The sequence below is a fragment of the Parasteatoda tepidariorum genome, chromosome 8, assembly GCF_982258835.1.
Source record: "Parasteatoda tepidariorum strain Cologne lab strain chromosome 8, Ptep-v5.0, whole genome shotgun sequence".
Classification (NCBI taxonomy): Eukaryota; Metazoa; Arthropoda; class Arachnida; order Araneae; family Theridiidae; genus Parasteatoda; species Parasteatoda tepidariorum.
In genome coordinates, this window is record NC_141762.1 from 10,003,343 (window position 1) to 10,011,841 (window position 8,499).

At 29.4% G+C, this 8,499-nt stretch overlaps 1 long non-coding RNA gene across 1 annotated transcript; it reads right to left on the bottom strand.

Annotated features, from left to right (window-relative positions):
* Nucleotides 1–2,263: 2,263 nt before the first annotated feature.
* On the bottom strand, nt 2,264–6,980 carry LOC107436672 (uncharacterized). The gene is made up of 4 exons (XR_015428534.1): nt 6,852–6,980; nt 4,658–4,672; nt 4,534–4,557; nt 2,264–2,445 (listed from the first exon to the last, which is right to left on the bottom strand). It is a non-coding gene; the product is annotated as an uncharacterized LOC107436672 (long non-coding RNA).
* Between the last annotated feature and the right edge of the window lie 1,519 nt (nt 6,981–8,499).

Genomic DNA, 8,499 nt, shown 5'->3' on the forward strand with positions numbered 1-8,499 from the left:
AAAAATCTCACTCTTGTTACGTAAAGCTATAAAAAGACTGAACGATTATTTATGCAAACGATTATATATGATTATTACGAAATAAATTTTATGCAAACGATTGTTTATGACGTCATTAGATAAAAGTGTTATTAACGCAATATTATCCAGTGTTTATTAATAATTTTGAGTGGCATTATAAAAACATAGTTATTCTAAAGTTTTATAATCAAATGTTTGTTTTGATAGAACTCAGTTATTTATTTTAGAATTCCAATATATTTTAATAGCTCTGATAAATCGGGTAGAGTTAGTTATTGGAAGCACGAATCAACACTCTCTCAAAAAACTTTTTACATTCCAAATTATCAAAATATATTGAACAGAGTTTACTTTAAAAGACTTATATCTTTTATAAAAAATGGATCGCTGTGAATATCTTAGGCGATATCAACAGCGACATAGAGCTGAACATAATTTAGCAGCACAAAATTATCTGGAAAATAATCGTAGTGCTATCAATACGCGACGGCGGAATGCGCGGCAAAGAGATGTTGAAGAGTCAAGACGTTTAAATGAAAACGAATACCTTGGCGAGTCTTTATCAGACATTATACCGCCTTTTTCCGTTGGAACATTTAGTGATGAATGTATAAACTGTGGTGCTCTTTCGTTTCCGGCAGAGCATGGCAGAACGAAATTTAATTGCTGCCATCATGGCAAAGTTGAGCTCGCCATTCTGGAATATCCAGAAGTATTAAAAGATCTTTTACTTGGCAGCCATTCTGATGCAATTAACTTCAAATAGAATGTTCGATTGTACAACTCTGCATTTGCGATGGCAGCTTTTTGCCCATCTCATGAAATTTATTTTAAAGGGACCAGTTGTCTTACTTTTAAAGTTGATGTCAATGTTACCGCGACAACAAGCTTGATCCCTCATAATAATCAAAATCACAAATTTGCTCAACTTTATATAAGTTTATAATATTGTTTGTATTAAAATTGCTTTATATAAGTTTATAATGCTGATAATAAGCGCCTCTGACATTTTACAATCCTATCATATTCTCTCTATGTGATGCTGGTGCAGAAAAATTACCAGCTAATCTCCAGGAAAACTACTTTAATTTTGTCAGCGAAGCAAACAAAAATGTAATTGCGTAGCAATTATCGGGGTTAGCGAGCGGTAGCGAGCAGGGGGCGGAGACCTCTAGTATATATATATGCAGGGTGATTCTAAAAAGTACACACCCAAGCAAACAATTTTAATCAAAAAATGCATGGTCAAAAACAAAACGCCAAGGTTCTCGCGCATTTGGAAAATTGTTTGAAGCAAACGTGAAAGCTCCATTCCTGTTGCGAGTTACTGCGCTGCGTCACTTGTCGCCAAGCATTCGGCCGCTGCAGGGAAAGTTCGTGATATGCCTGGTGTGTTTCAGAATGTTCGCGTACCTTTTCTTCGCCGTTGTACTGCGTGCATAGCCGCTGCCGGCCACTGTTTTGAACACTCATTGTAATCACATGCCATTAAATTTGCTTTTATAACTTAACTTCATTGTTCTTTGTGTGTTTTTGCCTCATATAAGAATATAAACTTTGACGCCCTCTAGCGATTTTGCGTTTTGTTTTCGACCATGCATTCGTTGATAAAAATTGTTTGCTTGGATGTGTACTATCACTTCCTAAAATTTTGCCCATCTTTTTAGAATCACCCTGTATATATATATATATATATATATATATATATATATATATATATATATATATATATATATATATATATATATATATATATATATATATATAGTGCCTACCTTCTATTCGACAAGGGCATTTAAGCCTAAATTGAGAGCGGAAATCTGTCAGTAAATTCAATAAGCCGAGAAATCCTATTATCATAATCCTAATATTCCCTTTCTGAACTGAGCTGAAATAAATATTATAGAAAAAGTTTTTATCTTTAATCTCTTTCAATAGATTATTTATTTTAATAGATTACTTATTTTAATAGACTATAGAATAATTAGCAACCATGTTTTTACACTTTAGGGCACGCGTGGCATTCCTGATTAATTCCATTTCTCTTGGAGATAAAAAAAATTATGATTATGCCTGAAACACTATATTTATAAATTAAAAATCTCAGTTAAGTCAATGTATATATATAAACTTAACTGATATTTTTCAGACACCTACCGTCATCTAAAATATGAGGGAAATATTAAATGGACTTAAATCTACAAAAGCAAAAGTTATTGTAATAAAAATAATTTTAAAGAACTTCAACAAACAGTTTTTATTGCAATGCCATTAAATTGGAGATTCAAAATAATACAAAGCAAATATAATGCAAACATAATAGCAGTTCTTATCCACGATGAGCGTGGAGTGTTTGTACATCCTCAGCATCGTTGTTGTGTGCTCCGGCAGTGCTGAGAATTTTGTCACCCAATTCTTTCACCTCTGTAATTATAAACAATACATATTTGTTGAAAGAAAAAATATCAAGATGTCTGTAATATAACATTTATTGGTTTTAAGTGAACAACTTTCAAGTAATAATTTCAGTTAGAAAACTTTACTTAACAAAAATTTCATAATAGGAAAATTTAGAATTAGGAAGTCATATTTTTATTTAATAATTCATAAGCTATTTGGTTTTAGTCAGATTTGGTATAATCTTATTCTGTCATCTTATTAGTTTTTCAAGAAGAGCAGCTGACCTATTGCACCATCAGGCAGGGGAAACGTATGTTAGGATTGTTCTTATAAATGGATAGAAAACTCTATTATTCTGGGAATTCTTCTAGAGACGTTATATCTGAATCATCAACGTAGTCCATAAGTTAATGTAGGGCGTTATTACCATGAGATACAATACAGTTCTTTTGCATCTAAGATCGTGTTGTGTTTTCGTGTTTAAAATTGAGTTCAATGTCCAGTAGGCACCATTGACTTTTTTAATACTATTGGTTGATATGAGTGTTCCAAGTTGTGATAGAAGTAATTGCAATACAGAAGTATTTGGCGCCTTTAGATGGTTTAGTATTTTGATTATACAACTTACATCTGGTATTTTGGGTCCTTTCGTCTTATTATATATTGAAAACTAACTGTCATTATGTTGGGAACGTTTGTGGGGATGCAGTCTTCCATCTGGAGTCAGTAATTTTTTTTCTTCCTATAATTGTTTTACTGCATTGATGTGTCTATATTTCGTTTACAAGTTAAGAAAAGATTTAAGCAATCATCCGCGACTGCAAATAGTTCCGTTTTATTCCATTATCAAATTTCAAACTCAAAAATTTTTGATTGTGTATGATGGTAAAGAATCAACATGAGGGAACGCCATGATTGTAATTTATGTAAAGAATTTTTATGCTTGAAATATGAATAAGTTGAAATGTAAGTCATAGTGGTAGTTGCGTCTTATCAATTTAAGATACTATTAATAAGCAAAAATGAATTGAATTTTTACCACTTTTTACATTTTTAGTCACATGTGGTATTCTTGTACTTGCTAACTTGTATGGTCAGTGAAAGAAATTTTATAAAGTGGTAGTAAAGCAACAATTACGTTTGGAAGCATTTTGCAGAAACAAAACTATTAAGACATTTAAAAGTATAATCAGTTAACAAATCGATATTTCCATTATATATATATATATATATATATATATATATATATATATATATATATATATATATATATATATATATATATATATATATATATATATATATATATATATATATATATATATATATATATATATATATATATATATATATATATATATATATATATATATAAATATATATATATATATATAATTAAATTATTGATTCATCGTGGTTGTTTAAATTGTTTTTTAAACTCTAAACTTCAAGATTTAATACACCATAACGCTAATGCTGCTACCACTTAGAAAATTATTTCTCAACGGCCTAACAAGTTGGTAGCAGTGAATATCTAATAAATATTCGTTCAAAATGTAACTACAGCTATTTTGTATTTTGAACAACTACGCAGTGGCGACTTAAAAAAATCAAACTATTATTAGCCAACTCACAAATAAACTGTTAAGAAAAACTTTGACTACCAGTTTCATATTTTTTCCTCTGATTGTCGCAATTCAGTAAATTCTTTTATGATTCCACTTTATCGAAAGTTTTAATTTACTACTTTCCGCTCGAGCGTATTTGCACTTTTGACAATGCTATAAATTTGCTATCAAGACAAGTGAGGTATTGGTACCTGAGTATTTTTTACGCAAAATAACACGTTCTAAAATTGAATTTGTTAAAAGTCACGCATCTCCGAATATTGAATATAGAGCTTTAAAAACTTCGTTAAAATTCAAAAAAGAATTTAGTTAAATTAAACTTAATGTATTATTGTTATAAACGAATTATAAATTAATTATTAGATTAACTTGCTTTAAGTAAAATGTTAAAAAATTAATCAAATTAAGATTCTTAATAAAATAAATAAGATGTAATTAAACTGATAAATTATTCATCAAAATGCTCTTCAACAATTATACTTACGTCCCAAAACTCCCAATTGGGGATCTGAAAAAAAATCATTAATACATCATAATATCATTTAATATATAATAAATATTATGTTCAGAAATTAAGAAATGAATATTTATAATTTAGAATTTCTTACCAGCCATTGCGGAACCTACGATAAAAAGAAAATTACCGGTTACACATAATAAAGAAAAAGCTTATTCTATGTTTTAATAAAATTCACCTATGTATAATAAAATTCACCTATGTATAATAAAATTCGCCAAGTATCTCAAAAGAATTCACATTAAGCGTTTATTTAACTCCTTGTTCCCTAAAACATATATGATTCAATAAAATATCAGGAATCGATACTAAGTTTGTTGTTTAATTAAAGTCGTTTTGTCTGGACTCGTTTTGCAGACAATAATTTTAATTTCATCTTTTATAATTGAACCCCGTTTCTAATACAAATAAACTAAAAACTACAAGGAGTTATTGATAATCTTCCCAGTAAAATGAATTCTTTAAAAGAGTGTTGAAACAAATTCGTACAATTTGTTATCTAACGTAAATCTCTCAAGTAAAATAAATAGTAAACAATTTGTTACTTTATCTTTAAAAATTATTTGATACTTATTTTTATCCTTCGTTGAAAGGCAGATCCAATTTTTGAGTATTCTTCCTCATTTTATTTTGAAAATTATTTCTGATTTCCATATGAAGACAAATGGCAGTATAGTAATTTCTGTAGCTGTAACTTTTGAAAAACGCTTACATTAGTGCTACTGTCTTCTTGAGATACCTAATTAGCGAATAGTTTCTTTCGGTGTAAAATCTAAAAGAATAATGCAAAAAAAATTTTTTAATTAATCATGCCAAAAGAAGACGATTCCAGTTTTATCAGCGTAAAATGCAGTAATACTGTTAAATTCCTGTATGTACATAGGAAAGTCGTAGATGAACAAAGTAAATAGTATGGGTCCAAGGATTATTTCTTGAGCCCCTGATCTGTCCAATTATCTTCTGATCTGTTCCATTGACAAAGACGTTTCATTTGTGAAAGTTTCAGCCGATAGCATCATCTACCTCTTCAGATTTTATAGTGGACAAAAATCCCTTGATTTTAGAAAAACCACGATTTCTTCAAACTTTACCTCCTGGTTAACAGGGTTCGAATCCCAGAGATGGTTGGTCGAGACGAATTTGGCACCCGTCTCGCACCAAACACGGTGCTTACGTAAAATATCATCAGTAGTAGACGGATTATGGGTTAGAGTCTCCTTGCCATCGGCCAGCCGCTGGAGGTTCTCATTGTTTTCCTCTCCATGTAACGCAAATGAGGGTTAGTTCCATCAAAAAGTCCTCTATGAAAGCAGATTTTTCTCAATACTTGATTCAGGAGTTCCCTTGCCTTCTGGATTGGGTTCAAAATTACAGTGCTACGGAGTTGAAGATTAGTTGTCGTAAACCCAAAAATTGGATCGTCTGTTCAACATAAGTTATTACAAAAACTTTACTTTCTGGGGGAGGGATCTAAAAAAATTTTTTTTGGGCTGTAAATTTCAGAATATTAGTTTCATGGCGCCGGTTTAGAGATGCCGTCATAGAAATTCGAACTTATGTTGCTTATGACCATCCTAGTACTCACCAGGTTATGTTCTTTTCTTAAAAAATTAGTAACTCTATTCAATTGTTTTTTCTTCGACGGTGCTTATTTAATGTATACATCAGGTCTTGAAGGAGATATAACTTCTGGGTGATTGTTAGCATAGTAGTAAAAAATAAACTGGTTGTTAATATATTTCTTTTAAAATATTATCTGCTAATGTGAGAATATTGGTAATTTTCGAAAGTAGTAAAATTTATGAAGTTATTGTTTACTATAAGAGCTGACCAGGTGGCCGAGTGGTTAGCGTGCCTGACGGCGGAGCCGATGGTTGCGGGTTCGAATCCCGCTCAGAGCATGGATGTTTCTTTCTCTCTCTGTGCGTTCTATGTCCTTTGTGTGTGTGATTGTGTGAATGTGACCCACCCTATAAAGGGGTTTGTGGTTGTGTGACGTGAGCGACGCTGCTCCACCGCCTTGGCCTCGCCACAGGTGCCCCCTGGGTAACGAGAAGAGAGTAGCAGTTCTGGCATTCCTGAGACCAATGGGTCAATGTCCCAAGTGCCCGCCATTGAAAAAAACAATTATTATAAGAAATTGAAGAATTTTTTTATAACTAGGTACATTATCTATTTTATGAATTCAGCTTTTTTTATAAATAACTGGTACATACTGATTAAATTAATGCATTTTACATTGACAGTATAATACTAGATATAATCTTTTAAAAGAATGAACTTACCCAATATTGCCAAAAGGGCAAATACAACAAGGACAATGCAAAGTTTAGAATTCATCTTGCTAATATCGTTACTATTTGAACGAGTGTGTTTTTTTCGAGTAAAAACCTGCCTATTTATACTGAAACTGTTAAAAGAAAAATAATAAAACCTAATTGATTTTTGTACGTTAATTATTCTAATATTCTTTTTTTATGTTAGCGTATTTTTTTATTGTCAGCTGTAAAAAAATATGCTATGATTCTACATCAACGCTAAAAGCATAAAACTTTTTTATCTACTATTGTATATTTCTAAAAAGAAATTATATTTTATGTTGGTATTAAAAGCACGTAATGATCAATTGAAAACACATAATTAAATCTAGAACAATTCTGTAACAGTAGGAATTTATTCATTTTTTATTACAATATAAAAAATAATTAAACATTTAGACGTTCCCAGGAATTAGAATTTTTATGTTCTCTTTTATCTATAATATCTTAGTCATATGAAATAAATCTCAAATCTAAGATTTGTTATTTGTTAAAACTTTATTTCCTTTTTTCAAAGCGTAAAATTAATTTGAAGTTTAGCTTCAGTTTAAAGAATTAAAAAAAAATTATGAAGATAAAATTTTGTTTAATACGATAATTAAACAAAACTATAATGTATTTTTTAATATAATTATTTTATTATAATTTAATATTTAATTTATTACAATTTCTCCAATGCATGGCGAACTCGGGTGGTAGTATATTTTATAAGGCATTTTTTTTCCCAAAACAATACGTATTTTCAAGAGATAGCATATATTGCTTAAAACTTGGTAGTCAAGCCTCATACTGCTGGATTGTTCCGCCATCACAATTTAAGTTTGCTTTGTTCGCTATTGATTTTTAGTCTAGCTTTGTATATATGTTATACTCATATATGGCAACGTTACTTTTAAAAAGTAACGAGTAAAAGTACAAGTATTTTTAAAAAAAGTAAAGTCAAAAGTAAAAAGTTTTTATTTTAAAAAGTAACGAGTAAAAAGTACAAGTAAAAGTACAAGTACTAACAAAAAAAGTAACGATTTATAAGTACATTTCTAGGAAATCGAAATTTCAAAGTAACCTAAAATTTTATTGAATAATATTCTTATGTTCTTTAATGTTTTTGCAAAATTGTTGTTATTTATTTAATTATTTTTAATTTTGAAAGTTATGGACATTAATTTATTTTTAAATTCAGAAGAATATTATAATATAATTTTATAATATAATCGTATAATATAATTTTAAAATCTAATATAATTTTAAAATCAAATATAATTTTAATATCAATTTTTTTATTGATTTGAACGAAAAAGAAATTTTATCTATTGATTTTAATTTTTAGTTTATTATTTTTATTTATTTAAGTTACCATTGATTTAAAATTGTTTTACTCTATAGAAACGCGTTTTAAAAGCACAAACATAAACAAAGCAAACACGGGGTTTCAGATAGCTTTGTGGTCTTTGAACTAGTAAAAAATAAGTGAATGTGCAGTATAAGTTGAAACAGAACAGTCTACAGTTTTATTTGTAACAATAGCTAATGCTGAAGTCATGCGAGAAAATAATTTTCCGAACATTTCTGCCTAACGGAATAATTAAAATTTGCAAACGAATTTTAGTATCAGTAG